The sequence below is a fragment of the Antechinus flavipes genome, chromosome 2 (assembly GCF_016432865.1).
Source record: "Antechinus flavipes isolate AdamAnt ecotype Samford, QLD, Australia chromosome 2, AdamAnt_v2, whole genome shotgun sequence".
Classification (NCBI taxonomy): Eukaryota; Metazoa; Chordata; class Mammalia; order Dasyuromorphia; family Dasyuridae; genus Antechinus; species Antechinus flavipes.
This window is the reverse complement of record NC_067399.1, coordinates 80,481,800-80,496,922: the sequence shown is the minus strand read 5'-3', so window position 1 is coordinate 80,496,922 and position 15,123 is coordinate 80,481,800.

Sequence of the window (15,123 nt, the reverse complement as noted above, 5' to 3'; positions counted from 1 at the left end):
CATTGTCTGGCTGTGCTTATGGTGCTCAAGATCTAATTCTCCATACCTTTTGGCTGCTTCATCAATACCTCTCTTTCCTGTTCTTTCTTCTTTTTCCTTATTCTAAAACTTATGTAATTCCTCAAAGCCAATTGTATTATATTGTATATATAGAATGTTTCTTCAGGAATTGAATCAGGACCATTATTTTCATAATATTCAAATAATTGCTGTCCCACTAGTTTCCACTTGTCTGGTTCTAATCTTTTTTTCTTTGAGAACCAAGGGGACGTGTACCCTTATGTTTCTAAAAGTCCAAGTATCTGTTCCTGAGTTACCAACAAATCTTGGCTCTTCATTAACCTAACTATGCTTTCTTCACATTTCCCTTGGAGTGGAGAAGACTCTTTTCTTGGTATTTATCCCATTTCAGCTAAAAAACAAAAGTTACTAGTTTAGCCCTTAATAAATTTTCCTGCTTGTCTATTTTTATACTCATCTTATTTTCGGGTCATGGGGATTTCTCCACTGAACTTACAATCATGTTCATGTTGGGCACCAAAATGTAATGTCTGGTCTAGCTCTCTGGAGGGCCTCAGGATCAGTCAGAGTCAGGATCAGCCAAAGTCTTTGGACTTTAGGAGGAGAAGTGAAGGAGACAGGTAAGCTGCTATGTAGCTTGTCAAAGATGAATCCTGGATTCTAGGTCTAGAGCCTTAAGTCTTCCCTGCTGATTGTGCTGTGGCAGAGAGACTCTGACTCTACCTCACCTTCCCTATGTTTACCTCACCATACCATATTCAGCAGACACCAATCATGAGGAGAGTCATTAAATCACTATATCATCTAAGTATATGTTTACCGAACCATTATATCACATTGAGTAGGTACTTAGCCTTAAATACTCTGCTATCTTGGATTCAAGTACACCTTTTCATAGTTCCAGCCCGCTACACTGCACTAGGCTGCACTCAGCTGCCTCTCTCCCAGCTACATACACAATTGAAACAGACCTTTTCTGAAGTTATTCCAAAGTATCTTCCCTGGGAATTTGTTATATTCCAAATATCTGTGGATTCTGTCACTCCAAAGACAATTTAGAGGCTGGATTTGGTGTTGATCTGAGGAACATCAGGAAGAACCCAGATAAAGATTCATCTCTCTCCACCATCTTGGCTCCACCCTCTTATAAAGGATTTTAAAAGTCAAATAAGAGGGATAGCAGAAAAAATTGCAAAAGAAACAAGAGGTATGCAAAAGAGAGTCAACAGCTTATAAAAAGCAGGACAAAAAGACTGATGGAAGAAAACAATTCCTTAAAAAATACAATTGACCAAATGCTAAAAAAAAAAAGAAGAAGAAAACAATATCTTTAAAAGTAAAATTAATCAAATAGAAAATGAGATACAAAGGCTAACTGAAGAAAATAATATATTAAAAACTAGAACTAGGCAATTAGAAGCTAATGACTTTATAAGACATCAAGAATCAGTCAAACAAACTAAAAAGAATTTTTTTAAAAGATGAAAATGTAAAAACAACAAGCCTGGAAAATAAATTTAGGAGAGATGATTTAAAAATTATTGTAATGTCTAAAAGTCATGACCAAAAAAAGATCCTGAACAGCAATCTTGAAGATATCAGAGAAAATTGCCCTATTATACTAGAACCAGAGAGAAAAATAGTCATTAAAAGAATCTATTGATCACCTCCTGAAAGAGTTCCCACAAGGAAAACTTCAAAAAATGTTGTTGCAAAAGTCCAGAAATATAAAGTCAAGGAAAAAATACTACAATTAGCCAGGAAAAAAAAAAAGTATCAAGTATCAAGGAATCAGAATTAAGATTCTCCAGGATTTGGCGATTTTACAATAAAGAATCAGAAGACCTAGAATTCCATATTTCAGAAGGTAAAGGAATTACAATCAAGAACCCAACAAGAGTGAGCATCATCTTTAAAAGGAGGAGATGGACCTTCAAGACAGTAGGGAATATTCAACCATTTCTATTGAAAAGACCAGAATTTAACAGAAAATTTGATCTACAAATACAAGACTCAAGAGAAGTATAAGAAAGTAAAAAGGAAAGAAAAAAAAGTATCTAAAGATTAAACTGTTTACATCCCAAATGGTAAGATGATACTTGTAACTTGCGAACTGTATTTTTATTAGGGTAGTTAGAAGGGGATATACATAGATAGAGGATATGGATATGTTACCTTTGATGTGATGAAAATTTTAAAATGACATTAAAGATCAGAAAAAGGATAGTATTGTGAGAAAAAAAAATGGTTGGTTGGTTGGTGTCCTTCATACTCAAAGAGGACCAAAATGACATCATTATGTTAGAGCTGAATTAAAGTCTGTCCAACTGTGGCTGATTAAATCAATATGAGCTCAGAATGCTCTGCCACAGGTCAGACACAAATTGTCCCTATGAACAATCGGGGTGGCTTCTCAAATTTTGCACATCTAATTTCTCTGAAGAAACACAAAAGACATATTATAGTAGAGGGAAAGAAGGGAGGGGTATGAGCATTGTCATTAATTTGGGGTCAAAGAGGGAATAACATACACATTCAGTTGGGTATAGAAATTTATCTTACCCTAAGGAAAATAGAAGGAGAAAAGGGAAAGAAAAGAGAGGGGTTGGATAGAAGGGAGAAAGGAAACAGTAAGAGAAAGCTGAAAGAGAAGGGAGGAGGGGCGATAGAATAGAGAACAGATTGAGGGAGAAGCTGATCAGAAATGTAACACCAGGTAAGGAGGGGTTGGCTGGAAAGGGAGAAAAAAATAATATATAGGGAAGAAAATAAGATGAAGAAAATACATAACTGGTAAGCATAACTGTGAATGTGAATGGGAAAAACTCTCCTATAAAACAGAAATGGATAGCAGATTGGATTAAAAACCAGAATCCTACAATATGTTGTTTATAAGAAACACATTTGAAATAGAGAGATGTATACAGAGTAAGGGTAAAAGGCTGGAGCAGAATTTATTAGGATTCAGCTGAAGCAAAGAAAGTAGAGATATCAATTCTGATCTCAGATAAAACAAAAGCAAAAATAGATATAATTAAAAGATTACATCTTGATAAAAGATGCCATAGACAATGAAATGATATCAATACTAAATATATGTACCAAGTGGTACAGCACCCAAAGTCTTAAAAAATCTAAAAAGAAATAGACAGCAAAAACTATACTAGTGGGAGAATTCACATTCCTCCTCTTGGAATTAGATAAATCTAATCATAAAAAAAAACAAGAAAAAAGTTAGCATCTTAGTGAGTGAAACACACTGAGTAAAGACCTCTCATAAGACTGTGGTCTTGACCTATATCCTAATTATATTTTGAAACTTTGCAATAACAAATTGTACTCCAGTGAAAAGCCACAAATGTTCGCTTATCTTAAGATATTCTTGCCTGTTCCCCTTGCCTTTTCCCCACAATTAGCATTAGGTTCCTGATATGGTAAAGAGTGTGTTATCCGTTAGTATTCACTGTCTCTGGGATAGATTTCTGCATTTAGAATGGGAATCTGGACTCCCCAGCCAATAGGAGAAAAGGTCAGAAGGAAGTGGGGGCTTCCATGTTAGGATAGTCCTATGTTTTGCAGCTTGTGCTTTGCCCTCTTGTACTGTCACTGCTATCATTGGGAGCTGCCCTTTCTCATGAAATTGTAATAAATCCTTTTTGTTTTTTACCTTGAGAATCTCTGATTTTAATTTGAGTAAGGATTGCTGTCCCATGCAGCGTTAGGAACTTGTTCCAGAATATCTCCTGTTCTAAAAAACCTCTTTCAATTACCCTTCAGCCCAGAGAAAGATGTAGAGAGCCACAAATAGTGGGTTTCCTTTGGGCTAAAGGGTCTTATACCTTATTCAGCATTCCCCCACTATCTGCGACTCTCTACATATAGATGTTTACATGAATAAAAAAGAGAAAGAGGAGGTCAATAAATTGGGCATGCAACTAGAAAAGCTAGAAAAAGAACAAATTAATTCCCCCCAGTTGAATACCAACCAAATTAGAAATTCTGAAAATCCAAGGAAAGATTAATAAAATGGAAAGTAAGAAAACTATTGAGCTAATAAAATAAAACTGAGTTGATTTTATGGAAAAATCAACAAAATAATTTGGTTAATTTGATTTGAAAAATAAAAGGAAAAAAAAGAAGTCATCAAAAATTAAAAATTAATTTACTACCAATGAAGAAAAAATTAAAGGAATAATTCAGAGTTATTTTGTCCAACTGTATGCCAACAAGCCTAAAAATGTAATTGAAATGGGTGTATTTACAAAAATACATATTGATCTTATTAACAAAAGAGGAAATTAAATGCTTTAATAATTACATTTTAGAAAAAGAAATTGAACAAGCCATCAATGAATTCACTAAGGAAAAATATGCAAGGTCAAATGGATTTACAAGTGAATTCTACCAGACATCTGAGAAACAATTAATTCCAGTAACTAGTTGAAAAAACAGGCAAAGAAGGAGTCCTGCCAAATTCTTTTTATGACACAAATATGGTGCTGATACCTAAAGCAGGAAGAGGTAAAACAATAAACAATAAGATAAAAAAAAGAAATTGAAGGAATTAAAGAGAAAAAGACCCACAAATGCGAAAATGTTTGTAACAGTTCTTTTTGTGGTAGCAAAAAACTGGAAAATGAGTGGATGCTCATCAGTTGAGAAATGGCTGAATAAGTTATGGTATATGAAACTAATGGAATATTATTATTCTATAAGAAATGACAAACAGCCTGATTTTAGAAAAGACAGAAACATATACATGAACTGATGCTGAGTAAAGCAAGTAGAACCAGGAAAACATAGAACCAGGAAAACATTGTACACAGCAACAGCAAGGTTATCTGATGATCAACTATAACAGACTTGGCTCTTATCAGCAATTTATTGATCCACAGCAATTCCAATAAATTTTGAATGAAAAATTCTATCTGCATCAAGAGAGAGAACTATGGAGACTTTGAAATTGAAATTGAAACATAATATTTTTACTTTTCCCCTCTTGTTTATTTTTTTGTGATTTTCCCCTTTTGTTCAGATTTTTCTCTTCCAACATGACTCATATGGAAATAAATAAATAAAAAACATACGTGCATAATCCCCAAAATAAAATAAAATAATTGTAGGCAATATAAAATACTTAGGAGTCTGTCCACCTACCATGACAAATCCAGGAACTGTGTGAATACAATTACAAAACACTTTTTCACACAAATAGAGTCAGCTCTACTTAAGTGGAAAGTAGGCCAAGTCAATACCATAAAAATGCAGAAATTCATTCATTTATAAAATATCAATAATTACTACATTGAATAATTAGCAAATTCATTCATTAATAAATTATCAGTTTTACATTGATTAATTTAATGAGCAAATTAATTTAAATTAATTCAATGCCATACCAATTAAACCATCCAAAATTATTTTATAAAACTAGAAATAATAATAATAATAGAATTAATTGGAAATAGTCAAATATCAAGTACATAAAGAGAATCAATGAAAAAAAAAAGTGAGGAAAGGTGGTAACCTTTACCAGATCTCAAACTATATTATAGTTATAATCATCAAAACTATAGAATGGTGGATCAATGGAATAGATTAGAGACACAGTATATAAGAATAAAAGGTTATAGTAATTTAGTGTTTGGTAAACACAAATAGCCAAGCTTTTGGGACATGAGTTTATTATTTTACAAAAATTGCTGAGAAAACTGGAAAGGGATTTGTTAGAAAGAAAGTATAGATCAACATCTCACACCATATATTAAGTTAAGGTCAAAATTATTACATGATTTAGGTAGAAAGGATAATACCACAAGCCAGTTAAGAGAACATAGAATACTTAATCTCTCAGATCTATGAATGAGGAAAGACTTTGTGATCAAATAAGAAATAGAAAGAAGTACAAGATATAAAAGAAATAGTTTTGACTACATTAAACTAAAAAGTTTTTGCATAAATAGAAGCCAAAAAACTGGATTGGGGTGATATCTATAGCAAGTTTCTCTGATATAATATCTCATTCCTCAAATATATAGAGAACTAAATCAAATTTATAAGAATACATTCCTCATTAGTAAATGGTCAAAGGATATGAACAATTTTTGAATAAAAAATAGCTATATGAAAAAATACTCTAAATTATTATTAATTAAAGAAATGCAAATTAAACAACTCTGAGGCATCATATCACACTTAGGAGATTGGATAATATGACAGAAAACAATAGAGGTTTGAAAGGATGTGGGAAAATAGGTTAATGGAGTTGTGAACTTATCCAATCATTCTAGAGAGTAATTTGGAACCATGTCTTAATGGCTATAAAATTGTGTAAGATGACAATTAAGTTTAGATCCCAAAGAGATCAAATAAAATGGAAAAGAAACTGTATATGCAAAAATATTTGTGGTGACTCTTTTTTTTTTGTGGTGGTAAATAATTGGAAATTGAAGGTAATTAATTATGAAATGGCTAAACAAGTTGTGGTATATGATTGTGATGGAATATTATTGTGCTATAAAAATGACAAACAGAATGGTTTCTGAAAAATCTGAAAAGTCTTAAATGAACTGAAGCAAAATGAACTGAGCAGAACCAGAACATTGAGAAAGAGAAGAGTTAGGGATGTCCAAAGATAAAAGATTTTGGTTTACAACAAAAAATAACTAATCTAGGAAAACAGTATAATCATACAGATCTTCCTTGAACTCTTGTATCTTAAGGAGCCATGATAGAGTCTCCTAGGGTGAGTTTGTCCTGTTTTTATGGTCTCAGGAAAAGGCATATATGGTAGGGATTCTGGTGAGTAAAGAAAGAAGGAGGATGGAAGAATTGCTCCATATAATATTGGTACAAGCTATGAGGAGTATTTAAATGCAGAGGAAGAGTAAGAGCATTCTATGAATATCACTTCATCTGAATTTCATGAAGGAAATTTGACCCCAATTACATAACACATGTACACACTCACAAGGATCGTAATATATCACAGTATAGAAATACAATAAATTCAAAAGGCAAAAAGATATAGCCAGGGATAGGGGAAAGCAAGAAGGGCACTTAAAAGGGAGGACAACATTCTCTGGTTTATGGAGAAAGCAAGGAACTTTCAGGGGTAAAAAACACACCCACTTCTGCTTACTTGATTATATTAAAGCCTTTGACTGTGAAAAACACAACAAAATATAGTAAGGATTTAAAGAGATAGGAGTACCAGATCATCTTACTTGTCTCCTAAGGGGCTTGTATGTGGGTCAAGAAGCAATAATTAGAACTCAACATGGAACAACTGCTTGGTTTGAGACTGAAAAAAAGTATAACAAGGCTACATATTGTTACTTTATTTATTTAATTTATATGCAGAGTACATCATGTGAAATGCCAGGCTAGATAAATTAAAAGCTGGAATTAATTTTCCCAGGGAAAATTTAAATAATTTCAGATTAGCAGATCATACTACTCTGATAGCATAAAGTGAAAAGGGATTAAGAAATCTCTCCATGAGGGTGAAAAAGAAGAGCACAAAAGGTGGCTTGAAGCTTAACATAAAAACAACAACAACATGAAACAACCTAAGATCATGGTAACTGGTCTTATCATTTTCTGGCAAATAGAGGGAGAAGAAAAGGAATCAATTGATATTCTTGGACTCAAAGATCACTATAGATGGTAACTGCAGTCATGACATTAAAAGACATTTGCTATTTGGAAGGAAACTATGGCAAATCTGAACAGTACTCTAAAAAGTAGACACCATATTATTGAATAAGGTCTGATAGTCAAATCTCTATATTTCTGGTAGTAATATGTGGCTATGAGTGATGAACTATAAGAAAAGCGGGGTGCAGCAGAATCAAAGCTTTCAAATTGTGTTGCTAGAGAAGACTTTTGAGAGTGCCTTGAATGGCAAGGAGATCCGATCAATCAAAACTTAAAGAAATTAATTCAGTCAATTTATTGGAAGGTCAAATACTAAAGCAGAACCTTACATACTTTCATCATATAATGAGAAAATAAAACTCATTGGAAAAGACCCTGATACTGGGAAAGATTGAACGCAAAAGAAAAAAAGATTTGGCATGGGAAGGAAGGAAGGAAAAAGGTAAGATAAATAAAGAAAAATTAGAATCATGGAATCAGGATAGAGCAAGTTAAAAACAGGACCAGTACAATAGGGAAATTTTGTTTCTTTTATACCTATCAAGTGTCAGGAAAATTATCTTTTGCTCTTTTTTAATGCCAATATTTATACCAAGGGATAAGTGGGAGCAAAGGGAGGGAAAAATACAAAAGGATAGCATGAGGTAAATGCATGATTAAAAACCACAACTATGAATGTGAATGGGAGAAATTCATCCATAAAAAACATAAGAGGGTAGGAGAATGAATTAAAAAACACAATCCCAAAATACCTCACTTTCTTTCCTCTTCTTTCCTTTCCCTTTTTTCTCTTCTTTAACATTTTATTTTATAAAATTCTGAACTTAAAACACCAAGAAAAGATCATTTCCATATACACAGTGTACACAAAAGAGGATATATGGAATGGATATATAGAATACTGAGCCTCCATCTTATGCCACTTATTTATTTAAAAATTAAATTTATCTGAAGAAAACAACCCATTAAAAAGTAGAATTAACCAAATAGGAAAAAAAGTATATGTATATATATAAATATATATATATAATGTATATGAAGAAAATCACACATTATTATTATTTTTTGGACAGTAATATCTCTTTATTTTCTTTTGTCCACAACATTTTTTTATTATACCTTTATATTTACAAGATATACGCATGGGTAATTTTTCAGCATTGACAGTTGCAAATCCTTTTGTTTCAACTTTTTCCCTCCTTTCCCCCACCCCTTCCCCCAGATGGCAGGTTGACCAATACAGGTCAAATACGTTAAAGTATAATATGTATACATGTCCAAACAGTTATTTTGCTGTATAAAAAGAATCAGACTTTGAAATAGTGTACAATTAGCCTGTGAAGGAAATAAAAAATGCAGGCAGACAAAAATAGAGGAATTGGGAATTCGATGTAGTGGTTTATAGCCATCTCCCAAAGTTCTTTCCCTGGGTGTAGCTGGTTCAGTTCATTACTGCTCTATTGGAACTGATTTGGTTCATCTCATTGTTGAAGTGGGCCACATCCATCAGAATTGATCATCATATAGTATTGTTGTTGAAGTAAATAATGATCTCCTGGTCCTGCTCATTTCACTCAGCATCAGTTCATGTAAGTCTCTTCAGGCCTTTCTGAAATCATCCTACTGGTCATTTCTTACAGAACAATAATATTCCATAATATTCATATACCACAATTTATTCAGCCATTCTCCAATTGATGGGCATCCACTCAGTTTCCAGTTTCTGGCCACTACAAAGAGGCCTGCCACAAACATTCTTGCACATACAGGTCCCTTTCCCTTCTTTAAAAATCTCTTTGGGATATAAGCCCAGTAGTAACACTGCTGGGTCAAAGGGTATGCACAGTTTGATAGCTTTTTAAGCATAGTTCCAAATTGCCCTCCAGAATGGCTGTATGTATTCACAATTCCACCAACAATGTATCAGTGTCCGAGTTTTCCCACATCCCCTCCAGCATTCCACATTATTTTTCCCTCTCATTCTAGCCAATCTGACAGGTGTGTAGTGGTATCTCAGAGTTGTCTTAATTTGCATTTCTCTGATTAATAATGACTTGGAGCATCTTTTCATATGGCTAGAAATAGTTTCAATTTCTTTGTCTGAGAATTGTCTATTCATATCCTTTGACCATTTATCAAATGGAGAATGGCTTGATTTCTTATAAATTAGAGTAAATTCTCTATATGAAAATCACACATTAAAAACTAGAACAGGGAAAATGGAAGCTAATGATTTTGTGAGACAGCAAGAATCAGTCAAACCAACTAAAAATAAGGAAAATTTGAAGAAAATGTGAAATACCCCATTGGCAAAACAACTGACCTGGAAAATAGATCCAGAAGAGGCAATTTGAAAATTATTGGCCTACCTGAAGGCCATGACCAAAATAAGAGTTTAGATAGCATTCTAGAAGAGATCATTAAGGAAAATTGGCTCAATATTCTAGAAACAGAAAGGGAAATACTCATTGAAAGACTCCATCAATCATCTTTGGAAAGAGATTCCACAAGGAAAACCCCAAGAAACATTGTTGCAAAACTTCAAAACTACAATCTCAAGGCAAAAATACTGCAAGCTGCCAGATAAAAATAATTCATATATCAAGGAGAAAAAGTTAGGATTACCCAGGATCTGGCAGCTTCTACAATAAAGAGCCTGGAATACCATATTTTAGAAGGCAAAGGACCTGGAGTCACAACCCAGGGAGATTCAGCATCATCATTCAGGGGAGGCAATGGAGATTCACTGAAGTAAGAGATTTTCAATCATTTCTATTGAAAAAACCAGAAGTAAACAGGAAATTTAATCTACAATCAGAGGACTCAATAGAAGCATAGAAAGATAAATGGAGAAAGTATGTATTATTTAAAGGTTAAACTGCTTACATCCCTAGATGGGAAAATTCTATTAGTAACTCTTTAAAACTGCCATTGGGGCAGGCCGAGTTGGGCATCACATGAACTGAAAGTATCGTTGTGAATTTTCCGAATTACATGTAAAAACAGCTTTTAATATATTTTTAAAAAATCTTTGATTTCCAAACCCCCTCTCTCCTTTCCTCTTCTCCTCTCTTATTGAGAAGGCCTGTAATTTAATATAAATTATACAAGTGGGGTCATGCAAAAAAAAAATGCTTCCATACTAATCATGTAAAAGAAAATACAGACCAAAAAGAAAGAAAAAAAAGTTTTTAAAATGGTAGACTATTGATATTAATTCAGATTCCATCATTTCTTTCTCTGGAGGTGAAAAGCATTTTTTGTTAAGTCCTTATAATTGTCTTAGATAATAATATTTCTGAGAATACATTTCTATGTTGCTCTAATTGTGTACAATGTTTTCTTTGTTCTGCTCATTTCATTTTGTAACAGTTTGTGTAAGCTTCTTCAGTTTTTTTCTGAAAGTTCCCTGATGATCATTTCTTATAGCACAGTAATATTCTATCACAATTATATATCAGAACTTGTTTAGTCACTCTCCAATTGATGGGCGGCTATAAATATTTTTGTATATATAGGATATTGCTTATTTAAAAAATAAAATCTATCAACATTTTCCTGTTGATTTCAAAACTGTCCTGCTTGTGCTTATTTTTTTTTCATTTTTTCTGTTTCCTTTTATGAATTAAAAAAATATTTCGATGGCTTTCTTTTTGTGTGTCATCTCTATTTTTTAATCTCTCCCTTTAACCCTGTTTTTATTTCTAGTTGCTTATAGCAATTTTTTCTTTGACATGACATTTCTGAGATGTTTTCTTTTTCTTTCTTTTTTTTAGGACATGATGGTAATTTTTATTTTTTGAATTTAATATCTGTACTTTTCCCTCTAATCTAATAGATAAAATCTAATAGGTTTGGGCAGATTTTATTTGTGATTTCTTGAAATATAGTGTCCTTTTTGGGGAGTTATAATTCTCTAGAAGTCAAATGATTATTAAATTATCTCTCCTTGATTTGTTTTTCAGGACAGTTGATTTTTATTATAATATACCTTATGTCTTATTTTTATTTTATTCATTGTCTTGATTTTGTTTAATGTTTCTTGCTTATTATGAAGATAATTGATTTCTCTTTCATCCATTAGGGTTTTAAGGGATTCTGTCTTTTGAGTGAGGTTTTATTTTCTTCAAAAGTGTTATTTTATTTTTTAATCTTTTAATTTTTTGTAGATATTTATGTAGTTGTGCAAAGACAATTTATTTGAGTCATTGCTTTTATTTGTTGGATTACTCTCTCTCTCTCTCTCTCTCTCTCTCTCTCTCTCTCTCTCTCTCTCTCTCTCTCTCTCTCTCTCCCTCCCTCCTTCCCTCCCTTTCTCTCTCTCTCTCTCTCTCTCTTTCTCAAGACACATGCATACACCTATATAGATACATACATACACACATACACACACATATTCTTTAACTCGGGACTTTTTTCCAGGACTAGGTTCCTCTCCCTGCCTGCATTTTTTGGGTTTCTCTTCTGACTTCTACTTCTAGCTTTAGACTACCTAGATATTTGAGCTTCAGAGTGTTAGAGTTCAGTGTCCTCTCTGGAATCTCAGTAGATGTACTAGAATGATCTTGAAGCACCTGAGCTTGGGCTGTCCTTTCTGATTGCTAGAATGGAACTCTGGCCACTTTCATTTCTGAGTCAAACCAACTAAAAATAAGGAAAATTTGAAGAAAATGTGAAATACCCCATTGGCAAAACAACTGACCTGGAAAATAGATCCAGAAGAGGCAATTTGAAAATTATTGGCCTACCTGAAGGCCATGACCAAAATAAGAGTTTAGATAGCATTCTAGAAGAGATCATTAAGGAAAATTGGCTCAATATTTTAGAAACAGAAAGGGAAATACTCATTGAAAGACTCCATCAATCATCTTTGGAAAGAGATTCCACAAGGAAAACCCCAAGAAACATTGTTGCAAAACTTCAAAACTATAATCTCAAGGAAAAAATACTGCAAGCTGCCAGATAAAAACAATTCATATATCAAGGAGAAAAAGTTAGGATTACCCAGCATCTGGCAGCTTCTACAATAAAGAGCCTGGAATATCATATTTTAGAAGGCAAGGGACCTGGAGTCACAACCCAGGGAGATTCAGCATCATCATTCAGGGGAGGCAATGGAGATTCATTGAAGTAAGAGATTTTCAATCATTTCTATTGAAAAAACCAGAAGTAAACAGGAAATTTAATCTACAATCAGAGGACTCAATAGAAGCATTGAAAGATAAATGGAGAAAATATGTATTATTTAAAGGTTAAACTGCTTACATCCCTAGATGGGAAAATTCTATTAGTAACTCTTTAAAACTGCCATTGGGGCAGGCCGAGTTGGGCATCACATGAACTGAAAGTATCGTTGTGAATTTTCTGAATTACATGTAAAACAGCTTTTAATATATTTTTAAAAAATCTTTGATTTCCAAACCCCCTCTCTCCTTTCCTCTTCTCCTCTCTTATTGAGAAGGCCTGTAATTTAATATAAATTATACAAGTGGGGTCATGCAAAAAAAAAAAAATGCTTCCATACTAATCATGTAAAAGAAAATACAGACCAAAAAGAAAGAAAAAAAAGTTTTTAAAATGGTAGACTATTGATATTAATTCAGATTCCATCATTTCTTTCTCTGGAGGTAAAAAGCATTTTTTGTTAAGTCCTTATAATTGTCTTAGATAATAATATTTCTGAGAACACATTTCTATGTTGCTCTAATTGTGTACAATGTTTTCTTTGTTCTGCTCATTTCATTTTGTATCAGTTCGTGTAAGCTTCTCCAGTTTTTTCTGAAAGTTTCCTGATGATCATTTCTTATAGCACAGTAATATTCTATCACAATTATATATCAGAACTTGTTTAGTCACTCTCCAATTGATGGGCGGCTATAAATATTTTTGTATATATAGGATATTGCTTATTTAAAAAATAAAATCTATCAACATTTTCCTGTTGATTTCAAAACTGTCCTGCTTGTGCTTATTTTTTTTCATTTTTTCTGTTTCCTTTTATGAATTAAAAAAATATTTCGATGGCTTTCTTTTTGTGTCATCTCTATTTTTTAATCTCTCCCTTTAACCCTGTTTTTATTTCTAGTTGCTTATAGCAATTTTTTCTTTGACATGACATTTCTGAGACGTTTTCTTTTGCTTTCTTTTTTTTAAGGACATGATGGTAATTTTTATTTTTTGAATTTAATATCTGTACTTTTCCCTCTAATCTAATAGATAAAATCTAATAGGTTTGGGCAGATTTTATTTGTGATTTCTTGAAATATAGTGTCTTTTTTGGGGAGTTATAATTCTCTAGAAGTCAAATGATTATTAAATTATCTCTCCTTGATTTGTTTTTCAGGACAGTTGATTTTTATTATAATATACCTTATGTCTTATTTTTATTTTATTCATTGTCTTGATTTTGTTTAATGTTTCTTGCTTATTATGAAGATAATTGATTTCTCTTTCATCCATTAGGGTTTTAAGGGATTCTGTCTTTTGAGTGAGGTTTTATTTTCTTCAAAAGTGTTATTTTATTTTTTAATCTTTTAATTTTTTGTAGATATTTATGTAGTTGTGCAAAGTCAATTTATTTGAGTCATTGCTTTTATTTGTTGGATTACTCTCTCTCTCTCTCTCTCTCTCTCTCTCTCTCTCTCTCTCTCTCTCTTCCTTTCTCTTTCTCTCTCTCTCTCAAGACACATGCATACACCTATATAGATACATACATACACACATACACACACATATTCTTTAACTCGGGACTTTTTTCCAGGACTAGGTTCCTCTCCCTGCCTGCATTTTTTGGGTTTCTCTTCTGACTTCTACTTCTAGCTTTAGACTACCTAGATATTTGAGCTTCAGAGTGTTAGATGTTCAGTGTCCTCTCTGGAATCTCAGTAGATGTACTAGAATGATCTTGAAGCACCTGAGCTTGGGCTGTCCTTTCTGATTGCTAGAATGGAACTCTGGCCACTTTCATTTCTGAGGTCTTCCAAGGCCCCCACTTTGGGTCTTTCTGACTTTAAGGGTATATTGCCTCCATTTTTGCTTGCTCCAGATTCAAAGTTCTGAAGGCTACACATGTCTCTGACAAATCTCTGGTTGTCCTTGAAAGTTATTGTCTTGTTTGCCTGTGATGGTGCATCAATTTGTAGACTTAGTATTACACCCATCCAACTATTAGGAAACTATAGAACTATAAAAAATATCAAAATCATTTGGAGGAATAAAAAGTCTAAAATCTCAAGAAGAATAATTAAAATATATAAATGAAGGTTAAATGGCACTTCTACCCTTCAAATTATAATATAAAGTTGTAACCAATTAAACTCTTTAGTACTGGCTAAGAAATAGTTAGATCAGTGAAATAGATATGGAAGGACCTGAAATAATCAAACTCAAAGAAAGACAAAAGATAGTTCTTGTCCTCAAGGAGCTCACATATCTTATGCCATG